This window comes from Gambusia affinis, linkage group LG11, assembly GCF_019740435.1.
Source record: "Gambusia affinis linkage group LG11, SWU_Gaff_1.0, whole genome shotgun sequence".
NCBI lineage: Eukaryota > Metazoa > Chordata > Actinopteri > Cyprinodontiformes > Poeciliidae > Gambusia > Gambusia affinis.
In genome coordinates, this window is record NC_057878.1 from 20288473 (window position 1) to 20306798 (window position 18326).

The 18326-nt window shown below is 35.9% G+C and overlaps 1 protein-coding gene across 3 annotated transcripts in view; it reads right to left on the reverse strand.

The window, feature by feature from the left end:
- The window catches only part of LOC122839361 (receptor tyrosine-protein kinase erbB-4-like), a 265949-nt gene that overhangs the window by 110571 nt on the left and 137052 nt on the right, over positions 1-18326 (reverse strand). The gene's annotated exons all lie outside the window — the stretch shown is intronic.

The following is an 18326-nucleotide window of genomic DNA, read 5'->3' on the forward strand; positions in this document are numbered from 1 at the left end:
TTCAGGTTCAGGTTGTATTTGTTTTTTATGTAAGGGAATTTGTATTCTTTTGTACATGCATTTTATGCTCAATACTTGTCTGCCCATGCAGCTATTAATTTCAAGTAAAAGAACAAGTTAGATGGCTTATATTATTTAGGATGTGATGAAATAATAATTTTGTTTGTGTGCATTCATCACACATCTACACTGTGCTGGTGTGGGCGAAGTTTTGAATGATTTTACATAGGAAGTTAAACTTTGCAGCCAGTCCACTGTTTTATACTGACAGAAATTATACACAGTGATCTGTCTTCTGATTCAGATAGTTTATATACATACATGCTTATGTCAGATGTGCAAGGAATGATTAACTGGGTGAGCAGATCTCATCAATTTACTAGTTCATAGTCTGATGGCTTCAGATTGAGTAATCTTGGAAATCATCATTTTAATTGCCTATATGATGTATCGAGAAAGATACTGTATGTTGCAAGATTCCATGTGTTAAACATCTAGAAAAGCAAAAGTTGTGTTGGACAATTAATGTAAAACTACCTTTTTATATAGAGCTTTTACAGAGCAAGAATGTGCTGCAGTATCAATGTAAAAGCTAAGCAGAGGAGCTCAATCTTTTTCTCAGATTATCGGTGTCATATTGGACTATCACGACACGATGATAGGTTTAACAAATACATATATAAGGCAAGTATATGTGTATACTTGCCGTATATATACATATGGTAAATGCATGGTTCCCTTTAGATGAAGATTTACAACACAAGGACCAAGAAAACATTAAATCTTCCTGTAAAAGTATTGTAGATTAAAAATTATTTAAATTTAGATATTAGGATTGATTTGGAATCGAAAATTAACCTTGTTCATAAAGATCACTGATTATTAGTTTGTGTACCTGTGCTGTAGAACTGTATGTTAAGCTTTTTGTGTAACTATATCCTAGAAATTTGTGTGAACACAAGGTGAAAAGAGCTCTTTAGGATATCTATCTATGTAGTGCAGCAGTGATATCGTGATAACCTTTCATTTCCAATCCAGGTGCTCTTTGTTTCTACTTAGAAGCTTGTGCAGAACAGCAGCAACTAAAGTTGGCTGACTGTTTCTAACCATATTCAGAAACTAATAATTACTTCAGGGTCCACATTTCATGGGGGCTTTATACACATTTTTTTTTCTTTTTCTGAGACTGTTTATTACAGCATTTGTGCTGTTGTTGGTTTGTTATTTTTTAGCTCCCAAATCAATACTTTACCAAGTGCAGTCTTGCAGAGGGAAATAAAACAAGGGAGAAAGAAGATGGCAGATGCACACTTTTTAACCCACACGTTATTTGTTTGGTAATAAAATGCATGGGATAAGAGAAACAACTTGTAGTGATTACCAGCCCTTGTCGAGCTAATGGCTAAATCTGCCTTGTTCATGGCCATTTTTATTAAACACAGATCATCAGGCCCCTCCACCCTGAAGGAGGGACCTGATGCAGCCTAAATGTAAAGTATGGCCACTTGAGAAAAACATGCATCTGGATTAAATCAGGCTGAGCGACACAAGGCTCCAAAGGAATAGAAAGGTTATGCATCCCGTAAGTTGGTGATAACACAAAAGTTCACATGGTGCGGTACAGGTACCAATATGTTTACTGTGTCAATATTTTTGTATTTTTATTTTATTTTATCTTTACAAAAATAGGTATGTATAAATTGTTTTCATTTTATTACGATAAACTTCAATGTGTTTTATGAGAATTTTGACATAGAACATAATTGTAAAGTAGAACAGAAATGATATGCATTTTTATCAAGAAATCTAAACATTTTCTTTTTATCTCGCTTGAGCCAACACTTGCAGCTGCAAATCTTTCAGGTACTGTCTATCAGCTTTGCACATCTAGAGATAAGTAGCTGTCCATTCCACTTTGCAATACAGTAATATAAGCTTTGTCAGATTGGATGGAAAGCATATCTGAACATAACTTTCAAGTTTGCTACATATTCTCTTGGTTTTAGTTCTAATTTTTGATTGGTCCATTCTAAGATATGAATGTACATTTTTCATTGTCCCTCTGGTTCAGTGTATTATATTAGCGCTATGCTGGAATATGAATTTCCACTCCAAGACTTTTGGTGCCTCTTATATAATCCCTTCTTATTTATTGCATAGCATTTAGCTCCCTTTGATTTGATTGGGAGCAACCATATCAGTGAACATACAATTTTGTTGTAAATACACTGAATTTGGTGAGATGCTAATCTGTATTCCAATGAACGAAACACAACATACAAGAAACAACGTCAATAAAACATAGATAAAAAACAAAACAACTAAATAAAAACAATATTAGGATGGATAAATGGATACATTTTTCACAAAGTGGTAATGTATTTTAAAAGGTTTACAAAACAATGTTTCATGAATTAGTAACAGAAACAGGAGGCTCCTAAAAGTGACTAAATACAGCAATTTGTCTTTCCATCAAATTGGTTTCCCTTCCTTCTGAACAAAACTGTCGTTACAACAATGCAGCCACCACCATGTTTTAACATGGGGATGGTATATTCATACTGACGTGTAGTATTAGTGTTCTTCCAAATGTAACCTTTTACATGTTGGCCAGAAAGGGAAATCTTGGTTCCATCTGATTAGAGCATCTATTTCCACATATTTCGGATGTTCCCTGCATGGGTTGTGGCAAACTTATTGTAGCTTTCTTTCAATAATATAGTTTTTTCTACTTCTCTGTCCATATCGCCATATTTATAAAAGCTGAACTGCTGAAAGCTTCCAAAACTTGAACTGCTCCCCATTCAGTTACCATGAACCTATGACCCCTTGTTTGGCCTGACATTTAATTTGATTGCCATGTCTAAGGTAAGTTCTCATGAGAGGTTTAATCAAATTCTGCTTCACAACTTTACCCTGACCTATCTGGCCTGTTCCAGGATTCATAAGTACGATTATTCACTAATATTTTCTGAAAACCTCTAAGGTTTCCACATTAAGTGTCATCCGAACGCACCTTTTTGTAATGGATGTTATTTATGGGGCTAAATACATAAGCATTGTCTATATTTTTTGAGAATTATGTATATAAATATATTTAAATCATGGATTCCTTTCTTTCCACTTCAAAATTATGCACGGCTTTCAGTTGGTCTGTCATTTAAAATCCTGATAAAATGCATTAAAATTTGTGATTGTAACACCTCTAACATAAAAGGTTTAAGTGGGATTCCTAATTATATAAGGCACTGGTAAGCTGAACACAGTAAGCTTATAGTCAAAATTTAAAGCAAATTATTTGTCAAAAATGTTTTGAAAAAAATTAAAACAGCTGTCTGAAGTACATAGGAGAACCAGAAACAAGAAACAAATTTATACAGAGAAGTTAAAGTATTGTAAGTAAAATTAAATATGATTATTTTATGGGACCCCTCACTGGCGTCATCCGACTTTACATGAATTCCTAAAGGTCAGTGAATAAGTATCTCAGCAACAGTGAACAAAAGAGATGGTGAGAGCCAGATTCAGTAGATTAACAGGGGTTTCTCCCTTTTTCAGCAGAAGCATTTGTGAGAGGAAGTGTGGCAGCGGAACAAACCCCTCACTTGAGTCACTGAGACGTGCACCGTTTTGAAATTGAGTCCTTCAATCCCTGAGCTCTGAAGGAAGAAGAGAGGAAGGTTTTGAGTAAAATCAGTGAAGGAAGGACAAAGAGTTGGGGAAGAAAGGAACCATGAAGAGCAACAGATTGGCAACAGATGACAGGTTAAGAGTTTGGGTTGTGTTTTACTTATTTTTCAAGACATAATTGATACCATGTTTGATACGAAAAACAACATAGACAAAAGGTTTGGGGCACATATTATGTTAGAAAGGTTGGGGAATGGGCTTGATTAACATTTAAAAAAAAAAAAAAAAAACTTAGACAATGGTATGATTCCTTCTCATTTCCATACATATTGAGGCAAGCAAATGTTCTATGCAGAGATGCAGCCATTGAAGACAAATACACAGTCCTGGTGTACTGGGAGGGCTTAGGGTTTCCTTCACTAAGCTGGCTTCCTCTATTTCCGTATTGCATCAATAAATCCTCTGCCTGAGCTCACTTTCACATCTGTAAGCAGGCACAGAAGCCGGATAAAGTGTCCATAAGTGTAACTAAGAAAATCCCCCCCGAGTTCTCTCAGAGATCATCCTCAATGTAAATGACATCCAGATTAAAATATTAAGTCAGTGTCAAATGTAAAATGTTTGAAATTGTGGGCCAGACATTAATTTTCAAAACTTTACAAACAAAATTGGACAGTCCTTTAAAGATGTACCGTACCCTCTTCAAAAGTGCAAATATCCATTCATTCATTCATTCATTCATAAATATCTCATTTTGATTTTTTTTTTTATGATACTCATCAAATATTGTAAAAACAGGTTTGTAGTTTTGAAGTTCGGCAACCAATTATTTAACTGGTTGTTGAACCAATTAAATATCTGTTTCTCCTTAATTTATTATCCCCTTAATAAATTAAGGGGTTAAAGGAGATAGTTTGCTTTGGACGCAAGGCAACACGAAGCACACATGAGTTTTATGCTTATCCCTAATAAGGATAAGCATAATGGATGGACGAGATGGGTGCTTATTTGAGAGTGCTGCTTCATCTATAGTTTCAGAACTTTAAATAGTCCAGACTGGGATCTGGACTATTATTCACATCTTTACTTCTTTACTTTCAATCAACAACTGTGCCCTTTGAATTGGGGCACTAGTGTCTTAGAAGGTAAAAGTCATCACTCACAACAACTTTGTGCTAATTTGAAGTGGCCTTCCCTATATGGGTACAAATATTTCTAAACCCTGCCAGCAAAATGTCCCTTGTAGCACACCATAGCCACAAGATACCCTATTTGCAGAGGTCAAAGCTTTACATTTTCCTTCAATGTTTCCCCAATGTTTCCAACATCCTAATATTATAAGAGTTTATTTCTGTCTCAGAAACTCCTTTAGGCATTTTAATTAATAAAATGACAAAATATATAATCTCTTTTCTAGCTTGACATTCTTGGTTCACTTCTACTGGAAAGTCTTAGAATATCACGTGCAGTTTTGACCTATGTATTAAGTATCTTAATGAGCTCAGCAGATGTACAGCTCCACCAGGTGTTTGCTAATTACTGTTGGTGTGTTTAATTGTTTGTGAACACAGTTTAGGTGTTTGGAGCTGATTCTTGTGTTTCTCTGAGTGGTGAGGAGCAACACACAACACTGTCTGCGTGTCATACTCTGAGGTACTCTGTTACAGATTGGTCACTGCTCTAAGCTGCTGCAGCCTACTACTGCAATGCTGAGAAAAGTTCAGATTTGTGGGGAGTGAGAAAAAATGGGAAAAAATATAAATTTGAAAAGTTTACTTAGAAATAATTCAGTTTGCCTTTCTGGTTCATTAATATCAGACTAGATTGAAACAGTCTGTTTCAATCTTTATTTTAGTTTAGGACAAACTAAAATAAAGATGTTATTTCTTACGGTTCTTGTTTGCAAGTTTTAAAAATATATAATGAGAGTCAACAAAGTTTGTAAAAATGTGAGACTGCTATGAGTGATCAGTTTTCTTTGGGTCAAAAATGTGGAGCTGAAACATAGATTTGCACCTCATCTTTAAAAATGGGGTAGCAGCAGATCTGCTTGCTCGATTATTCAGGCACCTATACCACTGATTATGTCCATCCCTATATGACTATCATGTTCACATTTCCTAATGGCTATGTCCAGTAGGATAATATACCATGTCACAAAACTTAAGTCACCTCAGTTTGGTGGCGTGAACATGTAAATGTGTTCATTACATTCAAATGGGGTCCACAGTCATCAAATCCAATAGAGGACATCTGTAATGTGGTGACACAGGTGTTTTACATCACAAACCAAGATCTGGAAAAAAATAACAAAATCAACAACAACAACAATAACAACAAAGGACAAGACACCAATGCCATGCGCAGTAACCAGTAAGCATGTTGATACTCCTCTGCACTCACTAACATTCACACACAGCTAGTGACAATGGCCTCCATGATATCTTCCCCTGCCTATCTTCTGGAAGCTCATTCCTATTCCAGCTTCTGACAGTTTCAGAATTAAACTTAAAAGATCCATAATTGAGACAGACTGAGCCACCAGCAGGAAAACAATGAGGCAGTGTCCGTCCCATGCATTGCTGTGAGTAGCAATAATACAAATGGTGATACTGAATCCTTCTTCACTTTTTCCCCCACCTCTACTTTATGAACATAACTTAATTAACATAATCAGTATTAAAATCTCTTCAATTCTAAAATATTTACTAAATTTTACACAGTATAATCTGTACTGTATACAACTATATATATGCTTTGCTTGACTAATATCAATGATAAACCATGAAACTTGCATTTAAAAGTTTTTAAAGATGCTTTTATTTAAAGTGAACCTAATTAGCATAGCTGTAGCAGCTGTTCCAAATGATGACGCTCATTACCTACCTTTTAAAGAGAGGGGACTTCATTAGATCCAATTAGTTTCACATTTTCTTCTACCTGGACACTGCTTGTAATCTAGACCTGAGTACCTGACATTCACAACGGTATACCAAAACAACTTCAGTTTTGTCATTTGTCATACCTTCAGAAGACGGATAAAGAAGGATACAAAAGGAGAACAGTGAAGTGACACTACTTCCCAGGAGAAGAACTTCCAACTCAATCAGAGCACTAGTAATGAGTGGACTCCTATGGGGAATTCTCCAAATTGACTAATTTGTAATTGATTCAGTGCATTAATTACCAGCCTGGTTACGCATGTGTCATGGTTAATATTGGGCCAATCTGACGAGGCTGCGAGTATCATCTGCGTTGGGACTGTTCGGGTGAGGCAGCCATTATTTAATTATGCCACACATATATCTGCGGCGAGGCAAGTCTTAATTCGAGAGTAATCACTTCTGCACGTTCCCCTACAATGAGCTGATGTGCGGGCAGAGAAAACTGAAGCAGTAGGAGGACCTGGATCAATGTAGCCCATGGTTAGCTCCTTAATCAGGCCAGGGAAACAATTCCCATGATGTAAAGTTTCCTTCCAATATAAGAACATAGTGCACTGTCTTGAAAGTTTACCATGACACTAAGGGTCTCACTTTACATTGTGCTGGTGATTTATGTCTACATTTTGTGCGTGTTAGAGCTCTTTGTTATATGTCTATGACAAAACAATTAACAAGCAGCAACTTGTTTAATGTGTCAAAGTAGCATTAAATAAATAATAACATGCAAAAATAAACATCAACTTCAGTAGTTAACTATTCAGTACACACTATTCATTGAAATGTAGTTTAATGTCAGTATAAATATGAAAATATTTGTCAACAAACATCATTGTGAACCCGAAGGGCCACTAGACATGTCACGGATAAAGATGCGTTGATGCTTAGGACATGGTTGTAGCATATTACAGGTTGCTATTTAATCCGTCAAGCTGGAAGAATTTGGCACAATTGGAACTGTACTAAAATGGGGCCATCTACATTAATCTAACAGATCAGGGTGTGATGGAATTAATCAGAGAAGCACCCAAGAGGCCCATGATAATCCTGGAGAAGCTGCAAACAATCCCAGCTCAAATGGGAGAAACCATTGATAGGACAACTGTTACTGTGCCTCTGTTCACCTTTATGGAACAGAGGTGAGAAGAAAGTCATTTATAGTAAGTCATGTAGAAGGCACAGCAAAAAAAAAAAAAGAAAAAAAAAAAGGTGCTGTAAATCAAGACTGAGGCTGAATGATGCTGAAGTTGACATCTAATGCAGATTCTTGCTTCCAAATCAAGTGTAGTTTGTTGTCTCTAAATCTATTGTCAAACCTCAGTCACTTGATTCCCCTATCTCACCTCCAATCAATTTTTTTTTCTGATTTCTATTTTAGAAACAAAGACTGCATTGACTGTAAACCTCTGTTTACAACAGTTTGTTTTCAGCCCTGAGCAAAGAGGGAAGATAATAAAGAACTTTCTCTCTCATTTAATTTAATATTTTTTCTACTTTAATCAGCAAAAGACATCTTCTAGCTATTGTTCGAGTGTTTTGACCTTGCACAAAACACTTGGAGAATAAGAAAAACAATGCTTTCCGCCCAGAGAGTATCTAGATTTTACTGTGCCCTGTTTAAATGTGGCAATATCAGCAGCGCCCAACAGTCGCAGCTTAAATTCACAGGGTGTTCTTTATGCAGTACATTTGCTAGCTATTTTGACAAATCATAAAGAAACATTATAAAACATTGTCTCTGACATCTTTAGACAGTCAGCACTTTCTCCTAAGCTACAACGTTTTTAGACACAAACTGCAAAAATATAAAACCTAAAAAGTGTGGAAAAACATGCTTCCTTCCCAATTATGGCAGCATTAGGATTAGGACAATATTTTACTGTGTATTTGCCTTTTTGGTTGACTAGGAGTCTCATACCAATCACCCCCTAGGAGTACTTTGGATTTTCTGCTCAGACCCTCTGTTGCTGGAGGGGAGGTTGTCACACTGTGGCCCGGTTATTTCTGTCCTCCAGCATTACACCACCTAGACTACTAAGTGCTGCTGTGAGGGAGACTCAACCATCTTAATGGTCCTAAAAGTATTATTAGCTAATAAAGGCTGATAGGTCTCAAGACCCTGTAAATTTTAAAGGACAAAGAAAAACAGATGTTGTGACTGTTTTGGTTTTAGTCTAAGATTTGTGTGTCCACTGACTTGGATTTTGACAAATTCTGCATGGAAAAAGGTGAGATGCGGTACTGCAGAAGACATCAAAGCTCAACATTTATTGCCGAGCTTTGAAAGTTGTATTGACTAGAAAGATGAAAAAGGAAATTACTCTCTGTTAATCAAGTTGAAAATGGAAACTAACATTATTAGTTTTATTTCTGTTCATGTTAAAACTCAAATTTCAGATTTTACAAAAATAGGAATATTACATAAAACCAATTAAAAACAAATTTTGATGGCCAAAGTATTGGTCTGATGTGGGAGCATCACTGTACTGTGCCATCTATGCATGCGATACTTGGTCGCTTGTTTTGGGACTACTTTAGAGATTGGGCAGTGATCTGTAAATCATCAAGCTGTGGCTAGATCATAGCCACACCTTGATCAACTCCCAAAATCTCTTAAATGTGCTTTAATCCAACTTTCTTATTAAGGCTGGGTTTATCCCGGTTACACGTGTACCATTTTCTAACAGTATTGCCGTCTTTCCCATTATTTTGTGGGTGACGACATGGTGATAGCATAAAATGTCTGTACTAAAAAGCCTTTCTGAGAAACTGAAATTCATGCAAAATCAACAAAATTACACTGAAACAAACACCAAAAATATCTTGGTATGTATAATGACTATAAATTAGTTATACCTTTTGAAATTATTCTAATTTCTTGAGAGGTTTTGATTTGCAAAACATGGCCCACTATCTTATTCACTCAAGACTGCATGCCTAAGCCATGGTATTTCACAGTAAGTCATTTATAATATGTCTGTTGTTATGGGTGATCAACACTTTATATAAATCATCAGTATAATATGTAAATTAAATAAAACCATCACCATAAAATAAAACACCTTCATGATTGGGTTGAGAATGAAAAGGTTGTAAAAACAATGCATCTTCTGAAGATGGATGTAAAAATGTCCACCTTATATCTTCTCTTGTCTTGTCTAAGGTAAGTGATGGCCCAGTAAAATGAAAAAGTGTTGGAGAGAAGAAGAAATAGGTGATGTAGCCTCCTGTTCTGACCACAGAGGAAATCTCTGAAATTGAAGATAAAGGTCTTGCTTACTCCACAGGGAACCTAGAAATCAGTTTTCTGACCCACTTGGCTCTGCACATGCTCTCTCTTCCACACGCACACACACTTCCACACAAACAGAGACACAGAGTGGCTGCAAAGTCCAAGGGGACTTATTTGGCAGCAAGACCCAGTTGCAGTTTTAAGAATTAAACAAACCCAGAAAACAATCATGTTTAATTAAGATGGTATTCTAAAGTATTCTGGAAGAATTAGAACGGAACACTTTGACCTAATGGGATTTTTTGCATATTGCTTTGAGATCATGCTCTGCAATAAACACAAAGCGGAATACTTCATTTTAGTTTAGAGTAAAAGGACACATCCATAAAATACCATTATGATGGATGCGAGTAACTCCCCTTTCTCTTTGACGTCAATAAACACTGAAACATTTACAAGTTCTTTGTAAAGTTCTTCCAAACACAAAAAGTCTACAGTACATGTATTAGACTGCCTTACAAAACCATGTATTCACAATAAATAGTATATTTTTAAATGAATTGTAACAATATCATAGTCTTGCCTCTTTCTTGTTAAGTAAGAACTGTTCCAATCCGTCATCCAGAAATGGATAGAGTATCTCAAAACTGAAAACCTCAGAAACTGAAAGTGACAGGGGAGCATTAAACAGAGAAGGATTAATGATGTTGAACGGAAACCATTAAGGACCCCATGTTTACCACAAATCATTTAGGGGCCACAGCAAACAATTAGAACATGGTGCTCAAAACAAATGAGATAAAAATATTATTATTATTTTTTGCCTACATATACAGTAAAAGGGAACGGGTAGAGCAACACACCAGATAATATTGATCACACCATCTAAACAGTGAATATTGTGGTGATAGGACCATACTGTGAGTATGTTCCAAAGTTCCACAGGCGGCCTAGGAACGTAGGAAAAATTTGGATGAGATTAAATAGAATAAAGAAATTTTCTAAGTCAGAAAAGGTTGCCACTTCTCGTAATAGTATAATCTAAATGAGTCAGAGTTTTGATAAGGAGGCTCTTTGTACATCCCATGACGCTGAGGCATTCATGTTTATGCCTAATGCTGTTGTATCAACCATACTTACAGGTTATTATTAACATATATCAAAATCTGCCTTTTTTCAAGTATTTTTTTCAAAAGTTTTTTTCAGTCAGCTGTGCTGTCATTTTGGTCTTTCATTACCACAACTCATTTGCCCAACCTTTTTTGGGCAAAGGGGCAATAGCCCTTTTACTGTCGTTGTTATAGAAAGAGACAAAAAAGTCGGAGCAATTTTGGGTTCCAAGCTAGTTGTGCACTGGGCTAGACAAAAGCCTGTGTAATTACAGTACTAGTCACTGGTCCATTAGTGATAAAGACTTAGTCTTTCCCATGGGTGGAGCTGGCACTGTCAGTGCATTTATTTCATGGTAAAAGCTGCAATTATACCAAAAGATATTCTGTGTAAGTGTGTGGGCTTCAAGTTTCTTTTTCATTCATGGTTATATACATTCTCTTCTCTTACAATCTCTCTTCTGTTCCTTTATCTGCACTTTGTCACTTTTCTACATGGGGATATTATCTGAATATAACAGTGTCATCAACTCAATGAGCAATTAAGGTATTCTCTCATCTATTTAGAGAGATAATAAGACTCATTGTGGGCAGAACAGGAACTAACACCTGCACATGCACACCCACAGACGAGCACATAAATTTTCATCAGCTTTTATTGGGTTCTTCTGTTTCCTCCTCAGAAAACAGCAGTAACTTTGAAAGTGATAAGAATAAGAAAGTTTGTTTTTTAGCATAGGGTTTAAGGAGGATAGACATCGGTTGACCATGTGTACTTTATCACTGCTTAAACTTGAATGAAATCAATATAAATCTGGGATACTTGATCTGTCCTTACGTTAAGCATAGATCAAAAAATATCAGCTGTTTTTCCACCTCTTTTCATTTACAATAAATTTATACTGTTGTGAAATACAGAAATATGTATTTGTATATACTGGGAAGAGCTCTTTCTGAATGGAGTTTGCATGTTGTCCCTGTGCATGCGTGGGTTCTCTCCAGGTTCTCCAGCTTCCTCCCACAGTCCAAAAACATGAGGTTTATTGGTTTCTCTAAATTCTCCCTAGGCGTTAGTGTGTGTGTGTGTGTGTGCATGGTTGCATGTCCTGTCTGTCTCTGAGTTGCCCTGCGACAGACTGGCTACCTGTCCAGGGTGTGCCCCGTCTCTCACCCGAAACGTTAGCTGGAGATAGACACCAGTAACCCTCCCGACGCCACTAGGGACATCGGTGTTAGAAAATGGATGGATGGATGGGAAGTGCTCATAGCAGAGCTCAGAAAACATCATTAGACGTAGCTGCCAAATTAATTTGCTGTGTTTAACATGCCGTTTTTCAGTTAAACTCATTTTATACATACACTCCTAATCAAAATCCTAAGAAATTAAAATATTTGCATTTCATGCAGGTGGTCCATAACCAACCTGTAGGCAAGAAACAAGAACAGACAAGAAGTTAGTGAAAACTGCATTCAGTTTTAAACAGGTTGCTCTTAAGCTGATCAAAAGTTTAGGACAGTAAGCCTAAAAAGTCAAAATTTGAACATTAATCTGACTTTCACCTCACATGGTGATAGAGATACACATTTTTATGAGCCTGAGGTGGTAAAGGCAAACATGAATTGAATTTCTTTGAACATGGCACAATTAAGGTGTACTACTAAGGCATGTTGCATTGCTTGGGAATTACATTGTTCTTGGGATTGGTTGCGATATAGAAGTAATTGTAAATATCTTAAAAAGAAAAAAAACTTAAATGGTAGAGGCAAAATAACTTTGCTGGTGCTAAGATAAAGGATCCAAAGGGACGCCTGTGACAAGACAGGATGATCCTTAGCTCAACTGAATGCCCTTACTAACACTTACTCTAACCCAAAATCGATAACGTGTCTCTAGGGCCTGGGCCCCTTTATCAGGGGCTTAAAGAAGAAACAAAATCCACAAAATTCTTCTTACTCTCCTAAATAGTTAGTTTCTCTTTTTTTATTGTACACAATGAAGATATGTACATGACAAAGTTAAATAATGTTCTAAGAATAAAACTAAAGTCAACTGGATTACAGAAAGTAATTTTCTCAACACAATACATCAAATATACATTTTTATTTAAAATCAACAATTGCATTTTATTAAGTGACCATATTGCTTTTATTTGTTAATGAAGTACCTTTATAAATCATTTGGTCTGTGTTGCTGCGTTAATGGTTAAACACACATACAACTTGAGTCAGGGGTCAAAATGTACTGAGATAAGTGATAACTATTTGATAAAAAGTAAAATTGTAGCCTTTTAATCTGGTTATTCAGTTGGTATGAAATCTTTTTTTTTTTTTTTGGCTAGCACGACCAGAATTGTCAAAATCAAATCAAAATCTGAAGTTGACCAATTTACCATTTCTTATTTTAAATTCTATTGATAGTGGTTTGCTCATTGATTTTAATCCTGTCTTTCATTTTGTGTTATTATTAGACAATTTACAAATAGGATTACAGTTCAGAGTAAAAAACAAAGTGATTTTAATGGCTCAACAACGTAAGGTTTACTGTTAACTAAACTTCAGAGTACCGTTGTATTATGTAAAATTGTAAAAGATGAAGAAAGAAAAACATTTTGCTCATAAAGTGCTACTGATCAATGCATTCTTGTTTGCTAGAGAGAATAAGAGGTCCTTTACCTTTTATTTCAAAATAACTTTTCTGATTGTAATCATTAAAAAGAACTGTATGTTCATTCCATGCAACCTAGAGGCTTAAAATCAGCCACAAGTCTTTGGAAAGACAGTAAGAAACACTTATTTGTCTTTTAAGACTTTGCTGCCATCCTTCCCAAGTTAATTTAGCTTGCATGGGTCAAAGACCTTGACCAAAACGCCCTCCAAGGCCACCCGCCACACATTAGCCTCACTATTCTCTCTTGACCATTTATTCCCCAAACCCGCTGGTAACATTGGTTGATGGCTAATCAACTTTCAGCGCCTCCGAGTGTGTTATTACATAGCAATTGATGGATGGTACAATTACACCCTGTGTCACTTAGCTAAATGGCTATGTAATTCTAATGAGATTTTATTCAAACACTGACCGTAAGGAGAGCTGGAGGTGGGATGCTGAAGGAATCGGGGGTAAAAATGCAAAAGGCAATCCCATAAGCAATTGAAGCAAAAAAGAGAGGTAGAACAGGAGGGCTTTAAAGGACAAAATGATACTCAGGTAACATGAGTAATATGTTTTTATCTTGTCAAATGAAAGTAGTAAAAAAACAGCTTGCATCCTAAGGATGTCAACTGTCTTACAGTGAATTTAAATTTTAGTGCAGAGTTACAATGGTGTTTAAAATTAAACTATTTTAGCAACTAAATGAAGACTAGGGTAACTGATTTCCTAGTTCTGTGTCCATTATTTAGTATTTGTGTATTAATACAAATAAATCAATGCATAAATATCACTATTATTATCTGGATTTTTCTAACATGACTTAATGAATAAATAAATAATAAACAGATTTTATGCAATCCCAAATCTGATCTGGGATTGTCTCAATCTGTAAATTGAGGTTTTAAAGTATCAAATTACTCTCCCTGATCAACATAAAACACATATCCATATTTTAGTACAGAAATAGTAAAACTGTTTGGAAAGAGATGACTAATTTAGTTAAGCTGAAGTTTGTAAAATATTTGTAATTCCTACCACTGATTATTTTTTCTCTACTGCTAAAATATTTGTTTAATATTCTCACTGTGGAAAAAATGTCACTCACATGTAGATAATAACTAGTTTTATTTACTCAGTGACACTTGAGTAACATTTTGGGTGGAAAATACATTTAAGAGTAACATTGTACTTTTTTTCAGTAATATTATTATTACTCAACTTTATATGTTTAATTATGATTCTATCAAAGAAGGAGACAATCTGAGAGCAAATAAAGCCATGCACTCCTGGATTTAATCATTTGTATTTCTACACACCAGTCAATAAATTTTAATATTTCTTTGAAAATTACAGTTAATTTAGAAACTTTATCACTAAGTAAAACACTATTATGTAGATTAATGACAGCCAGATTAACAATTGAAAGCATTCTTTTCTTTTTACAAAACAGACAAGGTGAGTAAATAGCCTGATCTCAGACAGAACTCATACTGCTGAGCTATACTATAACTTTAAATGTGTGAACAGAAAAATAAATCATAACAGCAGGAGAGATGAAAAGAAATCCACTATAGAGGACTAGGCTAGCCAAAACCACTAGATTCCTTATTATTATGCATGGAACTACAACCAGAAGTTGAATTCAGAAAAAATGAAAAAAAAAAAAAAAAAAAAAAAAAGCCAGAGGGGATTATAGTTGCAAGTGTTTTCAATAGGTTCAGCTATCAATGATGACTTGGCAATGGGGGTGATAAAATGTGGTTCCAGAGGAGCAATTCTGCTTGGGAGTTAAGCCTAAACACATGCCATTCTTAAAAGGACTCCCCCAAATCACACTGCATGCAAGAAGTGAACTGAAATCTTCCTCTATGACATTCACATTTCTTTTATTCATACATTTATTGATTCCTTTTTTTCAGGCTACAGAAGAAGCTAGATAGCTTCTAGATAGAAGTCTAAATGCAAACTGAGAAGCAGGGTGGTCTGTATGTCCTTTTTCAGCTCTGTTTATCTGTTCCTGTTTTACAATAGCAATTTATTTGAAAATATACAAAAACAGCCATTGTTGACTTGAGCATCTCTACCAACCAGTGGATGGATTCATTTGTGCACCTAATTAATAGACTATTCAGTTTGCTTTTAAAATAAACCACAACTTTAGAATTTGAAAAATATGAAAAAAATGCACCTTTCCTACCTTGGGGGAAATAACTGAGTTTGGTGATGATGGTCAAATATTGTGGAGGAAGGTTTTTTTGAGATACTTGGATCCCCTAGAAGAACTGAAATTTTGCTGCGGAGTATTTTCATCTTTTTGAAAATGAAAAGGAGTTTACAATATTCCAATGGTCTCACTAGTTACAAAATCTCAATCCAAGGAAGCAGTTACATGTTGTGTTGAAATTAGAGATTTACATCATGGAGGTGCACAAATTAAATATTAAACTAAATTAGAATTAAAATAAGTTCGGAATGCAAACAAGGTTCAGTTGAATACTACCAAAGTGAACCTAATGAAGAGGCCAGGAAAAGTATGCACGAGTAGAAGAACTTCCAAAGTTGCAGATATGCACAGCCTAAATATGTATTTGATGGATGGGGATTTGAGAGAAGTGTTGCCATAGCTAAGAGTAACTTCTCTAGTGCCATATTTCACATAATGTCTCATGCATATCCATGCATACACAAATAAAAGTGTTTGTCAAAACACATACACACACCCACGAACCTGACACAGTCAGATTTTGACTATCATTTACTGCTTCTTTTCAATGCAAAACTGGAGAGTCATTCATTTTAAGGTGCAGCTGCCCCCATATCTCTCACATTCATCTTTTTCACACACATTGACATGCTATATATTTGATAACTGCTGGAGGTGAAAGAGGAAATCTGGAAAGTCAAATGCTGTTATTTGGGGGGAACAAATTAAATGTATAATATCTCAAATGTCAAAGCCAGTAACATGACAAGGCCTTGTTATCAAGGTCTATGTGATAATTGGTATCACAAACCTAAGAAACTACTTGAGCCCAGTGGGAGTGTATAAAGTCAACTGTCCAGAATGAGAAGCACTATCTGGGAAAAGAATGAGACCGGTAAACATTTAGTGCCAGGTGAAGAATGCACCATTATTTCAGTTCAAAAGTCAAACTTCTGCTCACTATCCATTCTCCTCAGGACTTCTTTCTCAATGGTGTCATTTCAAACCCCACACTGTCCTTCTTCGTGTCAAATTAAAGTGATGGAAGTGAACTTGAGGAGACACTAATTGCAACTGTCAATCCAATCTAGGTTAGGGCTGAAAGACAGGGGCTCCCTAGCACTTCATCAGTCTTCATTAATATTGAAGGAGTTTGCTGAGGAGCATGGGGCCAACGTAATCTGCGCTCATCTAACAGTCCATCAGAAATTAGGAAGCTGGGGAGGGCAGTGATGCTCCCCAAGGGACAAATATGCCAGTCAAAGAGGAATCGAGATATCAGGAGACAGCAATGGTGTGCAAGAAAGGTGCCTGTACATTTTTGGGAAAGGAAAAATAAATTGCAGAATAAACATTTTTAGATCTCATGAGTACAAATGACAAACTAGCCTAAGATAATTTCCTACCACTGTAATAAGCTACAGATTTACTGCAATGCCTACTAAATTGGGTACCATCTTGGTAGTAATTGCTTTTCTCTGAATATTGATGAAATGGAACAAATTCTATTAAGTGGCTCAGTAAACTAATTATGTGTGTTTTTCCAATGTAATCCATTGAAAAACTATAATATATTTGTTGTACAAATAGGTATCTTTCTGCTAAATCTCTGGCTGGATACCCATAACAATCAATTCTAATTTTGATTCCCCTCATGACCTCAGTGATGATTTCCAAAAGAAGACTTTTGGGATGTGGAGGGTTTCCCCCAGTGTGTTATAAATCTGGCAGGCCACCAGGCTTTACCTGCTCCCCAGTAGCCAGAAGCTAGTTTTACAGTTGGCACATTGTGCCACACTGTGCCTGATTTTGCACGTGGCATAGGTTGAGTGGGACAACTTTTAATCGAAACTGTGCTTTTAGATTCACAGTTTTGAATAACCAGTTTTATAAACATGGTTATAATGAACCACATTCATTATAAAATGTACATGGTTGTTTATTTCAAAAATTCTTTAGGTGGGTAAAATGTAAAATGATAATGTTTATGTTTAAATGTGAGTAATATGGAGAACATGCTTATCAAACTGTTACATTGATTGTATCATGTGTAGAAAAACAGTTTAAAGATTGCTGTAGATGCCACTACCATCACATTCTAGATTGAAATGGGGCTTTTGGAAAATTATGGTCTTTGTCTTTTAATGCTGCCCTTAGTGACTCTTCAACGAATTGTGCACTTGACCTTACACTTGTTCAAATAACTCCCAGCTGTCATAGTGATGCTCACCAGATGGAGAGCACGATGTGCGCGCCAGTGAGCAGGAATAGACTAATCGGCAACTAAAGGTTAAAGACATCTTGTAACTTCAGTCAGGAACAACCTACAGAGTTAAAATTGAAAGGTTGATGTCTACATGACTGGTAATGTGTTTATACTGTCCTCTTTGGTCATTTTCAGTGGGGATCACAGAGCAGGGTAGTTCATATAAAAGTAATGTAAGCAGTAAAAATATCCTCCCATCCTGCACTTTCAGTCCTGGCTGACTTGACCTTTTCAGAGAAGGGTCCATCTATGTGTTAACAGTATATGGATGCTTCAGTAGTGAGCAAACAT